The 12,561-nt window shown below is 37.7% G+C and overlaps 1 non-coding gene across 1 annotated transcript; it reads right to left on the bottom strand.

Annotated features, from left to right (window-relative positions):
• Positions 1-11,274: 11,274 nt before the first annotated feature.
• Positions 11,275-11,382, bottom strand: LOC130959143 (small nucleolar RNA R71). Its single transcript, XR_009078238.1, has one exon. It is a non-coding gene; the product is annotated as a small nucleolar RNA R71 (small nucleolar RNA).
• Between the last annotated feature and the right edge of the window lie 1,179 nt (positions 11,383-12,561).

Genomic DNA, 12,561 nt, shown 5'->3' with positions numbered 1-12,561 from the left:
GATGCCAATCATTCTGAACTTCAAAGGATAAAGTGAGATGCCAAAACTATTCAAGAGGCAAAAAGCTACTGGTCCCGCTCATCTGATTGGAGCTAAATTCCATTGATAGTTTGGAATTTATAGTATATTATCTTCTTTTTATCCTATTTGATTTTCAGTTGCTTGGGGACAAGCAACAATTTAAGTTTGCTGTTGTGATGAGAGGATAATTTATACGCTTTTTGGCATTGTTTTTATTATGTTTTTAGTATGATTTAGTTAGTTTTTATTATATTTTTATTAGTTTTTAATTAAAATTCACATTTCTGGACTTTACTATGAGTTTGTGTGTTTTCTGTGATTTCAGGTAATTTCTGGCTGAAATTGAGGGACCTGAGCAAAAATCTGATTCAGAGGCTGACAAAGGACTGCTGATGCTGTTGGATTCTGACCTCCCTGCACTCGAAAAGGATTTTCTAGAGCTACAGAACTCCAAATGGCGCGCTCTCAATTGAGTTGGAAAGTAGACATCCAAGGCTTTCCAGCAATATATAATAGTTCATACTTTGCCCAAGTTTAAATGACGCAAACTGGCGTTCAACGCCAGCTCTCTGCCCAATTCTGGAGTCAAACGCCACAAACACGTTGCAAAGCAGAGTTAAACGCCCAAACTGGCACCAAAGATGGCGTTTAACTACAAGAAAAGTCTCTACACGTTTATAGCTCAAAGCTCAGCCCAAGCACACACCAAGTGGGCCCTAGAAGTGGATTTCTGCATCATTTACTTATTTCTGTAACCCTAGTAAATAGTCTGATATAAATAGGACCTTTTACTATTGTATTAGACATCTTTTGATCATGTTTTTATGATTGAACCCTCTTTGGGAAGCTGGCCTCATGGCCATGCCTAGACCTTGTTCTTATGTATTTTCAACGGTGGAGTTTCTACACACCATAGATTAAGGTGTGGAGCTCTGCTGTACCTCGAGTATTAATGTAATTACTACTATTTTCTATTCAATTCAAGCTTATTCCTATTCTAAGATATTCATTCGCACCCAAGAACATGATGAATGTGATGATTATGTGACGCTCATCACCATTCTCACCTATGAACGCGTGCTTGGCAACCACTTCCGTTCTACATGCAAACAAGGCTTGAATGTGTATCTCTTAGCCTCCTGATCGTGAGATCAGAGTCTTCGTGGTTTAAGTTAGAACCCATGGACGGCCATTTCTGATAACCGAAAAGTCTAAACCTTGGCTGTGGTATTCCGAGTAGGATCTGGGAAGGGATGGCTGTGACGAGCTTCAAACTCACGAGTGCTGGGCGTAGTGACAGACGTAAAAGGATTACTGAATCCTATTCCAGTATGATCGAGAACCGACAGATGATTAGCCATGCTGTGACTGAGCATTTGGACCATTTTCACTGAGAGGACGAGATGTAGCCATTGACAACGGTGATGCCCAACATACAGCTTGCCATGGAAAGGAGCAAGAAGGATTGGATGAAGACAGTAGGAAAGCAGAGAGACAGAAGGGAAAAAGCATCTCCATACGCTTATCTGAAATTCTCACTAATGAATTACATAAGTATCTCTATCCTATTTTATATTTTATTTATATTTTAATTATTAATTCCCCATAACCATTTGAATCCGCCTGACTGAGATTTACAAGATGACCATAGCTTGCTTCATACCAACAATCTCCATGGGATTGACCCTTACTCACGTAAGGTTTATTACTTGGACGACCCAGTGCACTTGCTGGTTAGTTGTGCGAAGTTGTGACAAAGAATTAAAATTATAAACGCGCATATTGAGTTTTCAGCGCTGTTCCCAAGAAGATGAACCGTCACGATTTCCGTGCACCAACTGGAAAGTTTGAATCTTTCTTTGCTTGCTGCGTCTGATTTGCTTCTGCTCTGTGTGTCATTTTAGGGTTTCTTTAATTTTGTAGAACCTTTCCTTGTTTGCTGGTATTTGATGCATTTTTAGGGTTTTGAATGCTGTTTACTGTTTCTTATTGTATCTTCCTGATTTCTTCCTTTGAAATAATGAACTGTTTGATTCTGAGAAAAGGTTGCGCCCTTGATGATTGTCCCTTTTTAAAATGCTGAACCGTTTGAGCCTGAGAAAGGTTGCATCCTTGATGATTGTCCCTTTGCATGCTTTGATGTTTGACTTTTCTGATATGCTGTAAAAAGTAATGACTTTGATAGATAGGATTTTGTGGAGTGTCGCTATCGAAGGAGAATTGCTTCCTTGTTTTAAGGGATGTAGGTCGTATATTTTTTCCTGAAACCTTACTCTGTTACTGCCTCCAAAGGATGCCCCTGGACCTTAGTGTGGGTCCTGGGGTCTCCTTTTACTGTTTGTATGTTTTAGCCCCAGTTGTTTTTTGATTTGCCCGAGCTGTTTAGTAACCCCTTTTTCCTTTTCTTACTGTAGGACTAGTTGACCCATGTATTCTCAAAAAAATATTGTCGAGACTTCTTCCAAAGTCCCTGAAGGCATGTCGGACTGGCTGGACTCCCTCGTGTTGATGTGTGTCTCTGTGGTAAATACTGAGTACTGTGTAGAGCTGAGGAAACATCACAGGATTTGTAGTAGTCGGGCCCAGGAGAAAGATTATGAGCTTGTAGCACCTGATTCCGATGAGAGGGTTTGTTTCCCGACCTCGGTCCAGGGGGAGCGTCCCTTCTTTTATGCCTATGACTATTTTTTCAGCCAGCTGAGTATTACTTTTCCTTTTACTCCTTTTGAGACCAACTTGATGTGGTCGTGCAATGTATCTCCATCCCAGCTTCATCCGAATTTGTGGGGCTTTCTTAAGATTTTTCAATTACTGTGTCAAGAGTTGGATGTTAAACCATCTCAAACCCTTTTTCTTTACCTCTTTGTTTTGACTAAGAATGGAGTGGCTAAGAAGGCTGCTTGGGTATCTTTCCGTGCTGCCCAGGGGAAAGAAAGTTTTTTCAATGTATAATGAATCTTTTTGCGATTTTAAGAACTAATTTTTCAAGGTCCGAGCTGTTGAAGGAACCCGGCCTTTCTTTTTAGATGAGAATGGCGAGCCCAGCTTTCCTTTAGAATGGCAAAAGAATGTAGTGGTGTCTAGGTATACTTGGGAGATGTTGGATGAGGTTGAGCAAGCCTTTGTGACTGTGCTGGAAGAGAACTGGGGCCAGCCTCCCCATCTTGATATAAAAAAATCCTAGGAAATCCCTCTCTTCTCCGAGCTGAGCTGGGTATTGGTCGACTTCTTTTGTATTTGTTGTGCTTGTTTATTTTTTGTCGAGTTCATTCCTTTTCTTTCCGATTTATAACTCAAATTTTTGTTGTATGTTGTTTCAGAGATGATTAAAAACAATGACTCCATGAGGGCCTTTAAGAAGGCGAGAAAGGCTACAACTGCCCAGAACATCTCGGCCAAGGCGGCTGGGGAAGGGTCTTCTTGTGTTCCTCCAAAATAGCCGATATCGAGCTCTTCTGAGCCAAGGAAGATGATTCCTACTCCTCAGGTCCACTTGATTGATCCTCCCCAGGCTTCTGCTGCTACTTCTTCTCCTACTGTCGCTCCTCCTCCGAAAAAACAGAGGATTGCCGAGCCTTTCAATCTGGATGCCCCCGACTTTGATGCTGTCGGATTTTTTGATCAACAAATTGCTCCTTATGGTATTGTTCCTACTGACGATGTCTCCATCCTTCATCATTTGGACTTCATCACTCGGAGCAGTATAAAAATGGCACGTATGGGGGCAGCGTTATTTCGGACTGCCCAGGATGTTCCAGTTCACGCAACAAAGGCTTTTATGCAGGAGGCTAAGTCAGAATATGGCTGGATCAAGGGTTTAAAGGAGGAGCTTGAGGTGAAAGTGGCTAAACTAGAAAAGGAGTTGGAGGGTGAGAAGACTCGGGCTACTACGGCGGCGGCTTCTGTAAATCTGGCCGAGGAGATGGCGCATAAGCATAAGGAGAGCTATGTCCTGGCTTATGGTGAGATGATAGAGCTCAGGGAGAGGTTGAAATCTGCCCAGGCCGACTATACCGAGCTCCAGGGTCATCTTGTAGGTAGCGTGAATGCTGCTTATGAGAATTTGAAAGCTCAGGTTCGTGTTCTTGCGCCCGAGCTCGACCTTACCCTGTTCAGCTTGGACAACACTGTAGTGGATGGTAAGATTGTCCCTGATGGCTCGGATGATGATGATGTAGATGTGGACCCTCCTCCTGCGCCATCTGCCAAAGCCTCTGTTGCCCCGCCTTCCTCAACTTCAGCAGCTGAGATCGGCTAGCCCGAATCCGACCCTGATGTCCAGATCTTGAACTGGGATGATGGGACGGTAGATGCGGTACCCCTTCAGACTCGTCTTCCTTCACCCTGAGATGCTGCCACTGGGGAGTCTTTTAATCCTCTATAGTTTTTTCTTTGATGTGTGTATAGCCCAATCTGTGGGCTTTGAACTCTTTATTTTTGTAACTTGTGATCTTGACTTGGGTATTTTGGTTACTTTTCTATAGCAACTCAGTGTAGAAAAACAAAGTAGCTTCTTAGGCTCTTGGGGTCAACTTCAAGCGACCTCTTGAGTCTGCTTATTATAACAACCTTGATTCTTTTGTGATATGCTTGTCTGTATCTTTTTGACACTTTCTGGAATCTTGAGAGTGTTGGAATCTTACTGTCCGACCTCTTTTGATTGCCTTTGTGCTTTATTTCCTACTTTAGTTGAAGCTAGCTTTGTTCAACTAGTCTTCTTCGCATTCTTTGATGCAGTACCTGTAGATTGATTTTATTGAGGTCATGGCTTTCTGGGTCCAACTTGGGTCCCTTATAGCGCATGCCTTCTTGTCGGCCGACTTCTTCATCTCGGTCTGTTTGAAGCTATTTCTAATAATTCATTTTGTTTGGACCTTGTCAGGTCTCTTTTTATGAATTACTTATTTATAACTTTTGTAGCTTTGATTTGGTCCGACTTCATCATGTCGATCCTTTCTAAGTTATTTCTAGTAATCCATTTTTGGGACCTTGTTAGGTCTCTTTTTATGGATTACTTTTTATAACTTTTTTGTAGTTTTGTTGGTCCGACATCATCATGTCGGTTCCTTCTAAGTTACTTCTAGTAATCCTTCTTTTTAGGGCTGGCCAAACCTCTTTCTAGGGATTTACTTTTTATAACTTTTGTTGTTGTAGTTGACTGGTCCGACTACTTTATGTCGGTCCATCTTTAAGTTATTTCTAGCAATCCATTTTTATTGAGGCCTCGTCAGGTCTCTTCCTATGGATTACTTTTTGATAACTTCTTGCATTATTCTGCTTTTGCTGCTTTTCATCTTGCCGATTTTGTAGAAATTGAGTTTGATCCTCGCTTAGTCGTCCTTTGATGAATTCGGTTTTCATCTTCATTGATCTTTATCGTGATCGAGCAGTGAATTTGTTTTTCACTTTTTGCCGATCTGTAGCTTTATATTCGGGCGATGAATTTTTTGCATTTCAGATTAAAGCGTCTTGAAGATGATTTTAGAAAATCTGGAAAAACTTTATTCAAAATAGAAAATATGCAAATATATACATGCGTGTGTTTTACCCTTCTAAGTTAGGCAGTTTGTAGATCTTGGCTTGGCGCCTCATTAAAAACCCTTTTCAAGAAAAAGAGTGCATGATGTGCTGTTTATTGTCGGTAAGGAATTTCACAAAATGTTTACATTGCAAGTATAGCTCCAAACCAACAAATAACTCTCACATCAAATTAAAATATGGTTTTGTCACAAGTACAAACACCAATTAAGAATTAACCGAAGTATTAAACTCTGGGTCGTCTCACAAAGGATTGCAATGATGTGGTCAATTATTGGCTATGAAGAACAAGGGGTTTGATTTATAGAAGGGGCAATAAAAGTAAATAGCAAGAAAAGTAAATCAAGCAAGTAATTAAGGAAGACAATTAAATAAGAGAAAGCAAGTAATTAAGAGAGAGACATTCATGGCAAAGATTGAGAATATAGGCTTTCTATCCTAGTCATACAATGATTAATTCATCTCATTTAGTCAACTCCAACAAATAGAAGAAGGTATCATGTTATCTTCACATAGGGAGAATGTCAAACAAGTCTAATCAATCATATCACAATAGTAACAAGAATCTATCTCATTACGTCATCCCCAATGTTGGAAGAAGGTATGAGTTATCTTCCATGAGAGAAAGTCTAACAAGACTAGCTAATCTCAATCCAAATGTCCTAATCAACTCACTAATCAAATTAGCAAGAGATTAGAGTTAATGGAAACAATACTAGCTAACAACTCTAGATCACCAATATAGGTTGGGTTTTCATGACTCAAGATGACCTAGTTACTCTTTCCAAGCCAAGAATGCTCAAAGTCTACTCTAAAGCCCAGCCAAGCATTTTGTCAAAAACTTGGCGGGTAATAAAGGAAAGCATAATAAATGTGTAAGAATAATAAATCTACCAACTACCAATTGCAAGAAAAGTAAATCAACAACTCAAATCATCAATAAAAGAAACATCAACATCAAATTGCATTAAAAGAGATCTAAATCCAACATGAGCATCCATGAACATAAAAGAGAGCATAAAAGGAAATTTAACACTACAAACCATGAGAATCAAAGAGTAGAAGCAAGAATTCATAAAGGAATCAAGATGAAAATATGAGATTGGACCTAGATCTAAGATGGAAATAGCCTAACCTAATCTAATTCTAGAGAGAAGAGGGAGCTTCTCTCTCTAGAAACTACACTACATGATGCAAACACTACAAGAAAAAGGCGTATTTGTAACAAAAATATTGTTACAAAACGTCGATATTTTGACACAAAAATTTTTTGTAAGAAAAAAAAGGATCCATTGCAGTAAGTCCCGTTACAAAAAGTTTTTGTAACGAAAAATGGAACTGTTACAATTCAATACCATATTTTGTAACAATTTTTTTAATACAAAAAACCAGAAGCCGTTACAAAAGTGGTAACAAATTTTGATCTTGAGGGTATTTTTCGAGACAGTCAATTTTTTCTTATCAAAGAATTTTGTTACAAAATGTAACATGATTTTGTAACATTTTTTTTCTTTAGTTACGAAAGCAAATTAATTATTTTGGAACAACTTTTTTTTATTACAAATTACATGCATAATTTACTAAATTATTTTTTAAATTAACTAACATATTAATGTTTTTAATAAGCAAGTTTACATGTATATAATATGCAAAAATATACATAAGTCAAACAAGATCCTTTTAGCTAAAATTGTCTTCAAACAAAATAACATTAGCTAGTGAGTACATTGATTAGTTCAACCAAAACATAAAAGTCCTAACATAAAAGTTCAACCAAAACATAAAAGTTCTAACATAGATTAGTGTCTCTATGAATCAAAACATTTTTGAGCCCTCAAGGTAGCTGATGAGCGGATAATTTATACGCTTTTTGGCATTGTTTTTAGGTAGTTTTTAGTAAGTTCAAGCTACTTTTAGGGATGTTTTCATTAGTTTTTATGTTAAATTCACATTTCTGGACTTTACTATGAGTTTGTGTGTTTTTCTGTGATTTCAGGTAATTTCTGGCTGAAATTGAGGGACTTGAGCAAAACTCTGAAAAAGGCTGACAAAAGTACTGCTGATGCTGTTGGAATCTGACCTCCCTGCACTCGAAATGGATTTTCTGGAGCTACAGAACTCCAAATGGTGCGCTCTCAATGGCGTTGGAAATTAGACATTCAGAGCTTTCCAGCAATATATAATAGTCCATACTTTATTCGGAAATTGACGACGTAACTTGGCGTTGAACGCCAAGTACATGCCGCTGTCTGGAGTTAAACGCCAGAAACACGTCATGATCCGGAGTTGAACGCCCAAAACACGTTATAACTTGGAGTTCAACTCCAAGAAAAGCCTCAGCTCGTGGATAGATCAAGCTCAGCCCAAGCATACACCAGGTGGGCCCCGGAAGTGGATTTATGCATCAATTACTTACTCATGTAAACCCTAGGAGCTAGTTTATTATAAATAAAACTTTTTGCTATCATATTAGCATCCTGGATTGTATTTTGAATCCTGTGATCACGTTTTAGGGGGCTGGCCATTCAGCCATGCCTGAACCTTTCACTTATTTATTTTCAACAGTAGAGTTTCTACACACCATAGATTAAGGGTGTGGAGCTCTGCTCTACCTCAAGTTTCAATACAATTACTATTACTTTCTATTCAATTCTCTTTTATTCTTATTCCAAGATATACGTTGCACAACACTTTGATGAATGTGATGATCCATGACACTCATCATCATTCTCACCTATGAACGCGCGTGATTGACAACCACTTTCGTTCTACTTTAGGCCGGGCGCAAATCTCTTAGATTCCCCAACAGAATCTTTGTGGTATAAGCTAGATAGATGGCGGCATTCATGGGGATCCAGAAAGTCTAACCTTGTCTGTGGTATTCCGAGTAGGATCCTGGGAATCCGGAAAGTCTTACCTTGTCTGTGGTATTCCGAGTAGGATTCCGGTATTGAATGACTGTGACGAGCTTCAAACTCCTGAAGGCTGGGCGTGATGACAAACGCAAAAGAATCAATGGATTCTATTCCAACCTGATTGAGAACCGACAGATGATTAGCCGTGCTGTGACAGAGCATTTGGACCATTTTCACTGAGAGGATGGGATGTAGCTATCAACAAGGGTGATGCCTCCAGACGATTAGCCTTGCAGTGACAGCGCATAGGACCATTTTCCCGAGAGGATTGAAAGTAGCCATTGATGATGGTGATGCCCTACATACAGCTTGCCATGGAAAGGAGTAAAAAGGATTGGATGAATGTAATAAAAAAGTAAAGATACGAGAGGAGCACAGCATCTCCATGCACTTATCTAAAATTCCCCCTATTGATTTACATAAGTATTTCTATCCCTTTTTATTTTCTATTTATTATTGATTTTCGAAACCCATAACCATTTAATCTGCCTAACTGAGATTTACAAGGTGACCATAGCTTGCTTCATACCAACAATCTCTGTGGGATCGACCCTTACTCACGTAAGGTATTACTTGGATGACCCAGTACACTTGCTGGTTAAGTTGAACGGAGTTATGATCATGCCAGGGATTATTAAGATCCCAATTCATCACACCATGATCTCTTTGGGGTATTTTTGATTTCATACAAATACAAAGAGACCAACTTTAAGGATCACAATTTCGTCCACCAAGTTTTTGGCGCCATTGTCGGGGATTGTTTGAGTATGGACAACTGACGGTTCATCTTGTTGCTCAGATTAGGTAATTTTCTTTTCAAAATTTTTTAAAAATCTTTTTCAAAACTTTCTTTTCTTTTTCGTTTTTCCACAAATATTTTCAAAAAAAATTTATAAAAATCCAAAAAAAAAAATTAGAAAATCATAAAAATAAAAAATATTTTGTGTTTCTTGTTTGAGTCTAGTGTTAATTTTAAGTTTGGTGTCAATTGCATGCTTTAAAAATTTTTTCTTGCATTTTGAAAATTCCATGCATTCATAGTGTTCTTCATGATCTTCAAGTTGTTCTTGATAAGTCTTCTTGTTTGATCTTGATGTTTTCTTGTATTGTGTTGTTTGTTGTTTTTCATATGCATTTTTCGTTTGTTAGAGTCTATGCATTAAAGATTTCTAAGTTTGGTGTCTTGCATGTTTTCTTTGCATCAAAAATTTTTCAAAATTATGTTCTTGATGTTCATCATGATCTTCAAAGTGTTCTTGGTGTTCATCTTGACATTCATAGTGTTCTTGCATGCATCTTGTGTTTTGATCCAAAATTTTCATGTTTTGGGTCATGTTTGTGTTTTTCTCTCTCATAATTAAAAATTCAAAAATCAAAAAAATATATTTTCCTTACTTTTCTCCAAAATTTCGAAAATTTGAGTTGACCAAGTCAAAAATTTTTAAAATTAGTTGTTTCTTACAAGTCAAGTCAAATTTTCAATTTTAAAAAAATCTTATCTTTTCAAAATCTTTTTCAAAAATTATATCTTTTTCATTTTTTTCTATTTTTCGAAAATTTCAAAAATCTTTTTCAAAATATTTTCAAAATCTTTTTATTATCTTTATATCAAATATTCAAAAATTAGAAGTTTGTTACTTTCTTGTTAAGAAAGGTTCAATCTTTAAGTTCTAGAATCTTATCTTGTAGTTTCTTGTTAGTGAAGTAAGTAATTTTAAAATTTTTGAATTAAATCTTTTTATCTTTTATCTTATCTTTTTTCAAAAATTTTATCTTTTTCAAAAATTTGATTTCAAAATATCTCATCTAACTTCCTATCTTCTAATCTTTTCAAAATTTGATTTTAATATCTTTTTCAACTAACTTTTTGACTTTGTGTTTGTTTCTTATCTTTTTCAAAACCACCTAACTACTTTTCCCTCTCTAATTTTCGAAAATATCTCATCTCTTTTTTCAAAAATTCTTTTTTGTTTTAAATTTTAATTTTAATCTTATCTTATCTATAATTTTCGAAAATTACTAACACCTTCTTTAAAATTATTTTCGAAATTCTCCCTCTCTTTTCTTATTCTATTTAATTATTTATTTACTAACACTTCTCTTCACCTCTCTTCATCTAAAAATCCGAACCCAATATATCCCTTGTGTTTGGATCCTTCACTTTTCTTTCTTCTACCACCTTTCTTTTTCTACTAACATAAAGGAATCTCTATACTGTGACATAGAGGATTCCTCTTTCTTTTCTTGTTTTCTTCTCTTTCATATGAGCAGAAACAAGGAAAAAAGCACTCTTGTTGAAATTGATCCTGAACCTGAAAGGACTTTGAAGAGGAAACTAAGAGAAGCTAAATTACAACAATCCAAAAGTAACCTTTCAGAAAATTTCGAACAAGAAAAGGAGATGGCAGCCGAACCCAATAATGATAATGCAAGAAGGACGCTTGGCGACTTTACCAAGCCAACTTCCAAGTTTGATGGAAGAAGCATCTCCATTCCTGCCATTGGAGCCAATAACTTTGAGCTGAAACCTCAGCTAGTTGCCTTAATGCAACAAAACTACAAGTTTTATGGACTTCCATCCGAAGATCCTTATCAGTTTTTAACTGAGTTCTTGCAGATCTGTGAGACTGTTAAGACGAATGGAGTAGATCCTGAAGTTTACAGGCTCATGCTTTTCCCTTTTGCTGTAAGAGACAGAGCTAGAATATGGTTGGATTCACAACCTAAGGATAGCCTGGACTCCTGGGATAAGCTGGTCACTGCCTTCTTGGATAAATTCTTTCCTCATCAAAAGCTGAGCAAGCTAAGAGTGGATGTTCAAATCTTCAAACAAAAAGATGGTGAATCCCTCTATGAAGCTTGGGAAAGATACAAGCAGCTGACCAAAAGATGTCCATCTGATATGTTTTCAGAATGGACCATATTAGATATATTCTATTATGGTCTATCTGAGTTTTCGAAAATGTCATTGGACCATTCTGCAGGTGGATCCATTCACCTAAAGAAAACGCCTGCAGAAGCTCAAGAACTAATTGACATGGTTGCAAATAACCAATTCATGTACACTTCTGAGAGGAATTCCGTGAATAATGGGACACCTCAGAGGAAGGGAGTTCTTGAAATTGATGCTCTGAATGCCATATTGGCTCAAAACAAAGTGTTGACTCAGCAAGTCAACATGATCTCTCAAAGTCTGAATGGATGGCAAAATGCATCCAACAGTACTAAAGAGGCAGCTTCTAAAGAAGCTTATGATCCAAATTTCTTATGGAAACACCTATAACTCATCTTGGAGAAATCATCCAAATTTCTCATGGAAGGATCAACAAAAGCCTCAACAAGGCTTTAACAATGGTGGACGCAATAGGCTGAGCAATAGCAAGCCTTTTCCATCATCCTCTCAGTAGCAGACAGAGAATTCTGAATAAAACACTTCTAATTTAGCCAATGTAGTCCCTGATCTGTCAAAGGCAACTTTCAGTTTCATGAGTGAAACAAGATCCTCCACCAGGAATCTGGAGGCACAAGTGGGCCAGCTGAGTAAGAAAGTCATTGAAACTTCTCCCAGTATTCTCCCAAGCAATACAGAAGAAAATCCAAAAGGAGAGTGCAAGGCCATTGATATAATCAATATGGCCGAATGCACAAGGGAGGAGGAGGACGAAAATCCTAGTGAGGAAGACCTCCTGGGACGTCCCTCAAGCAAGAAGGAGTTTCCTATTAAGGATCCAAAGGAATCTGAGGCTCATATAGAGACCATAGAGATTCCATTAAATCTCCTTCTGCCATTCATGAGCTCTGAAGACTATTCTTCCTCTGAAGAGGATGAAGATGTGATTGGAGAGCCAGTTGCTCAATATTTAGGAGCTATCATGAAGCTGAATGCCAAGTTGTTTGGTAATGAGACTTGGGAAAGTGAACCTCCTTTGCTCATTAGTGAACTGGATACCTGGATTCAGCAAATTTTACCTCAAAAGAGACAAGATCCTGGCAAGTTCTTAATACCTTGTACCATAGGCACCATGACCTTTGAAAAGGCTCTGTGTGATCTGGGGTCAGGGATAAATTTTATGCCACTCTCTGTAAT

The sequence above is a fragment of the Arachis stenosperma genome, chromosome 10 (assembly GCF_014773155.1).
Source record: "Arachis stenosperma cultivar V10309 chromosome 10, arast.V10309.gnm1.PFL2, whole genome shotgun sequence".
Lineage (NCBI taxonomy): Eukaryota > Viridiplantae > Streptophyta > Magnoliopsida > Fabales > Fabaceae > Arachis > Arachis stenosperma.
This window is presented reverse-complemented; position numbering and strand designations above follow the sequence as displayed.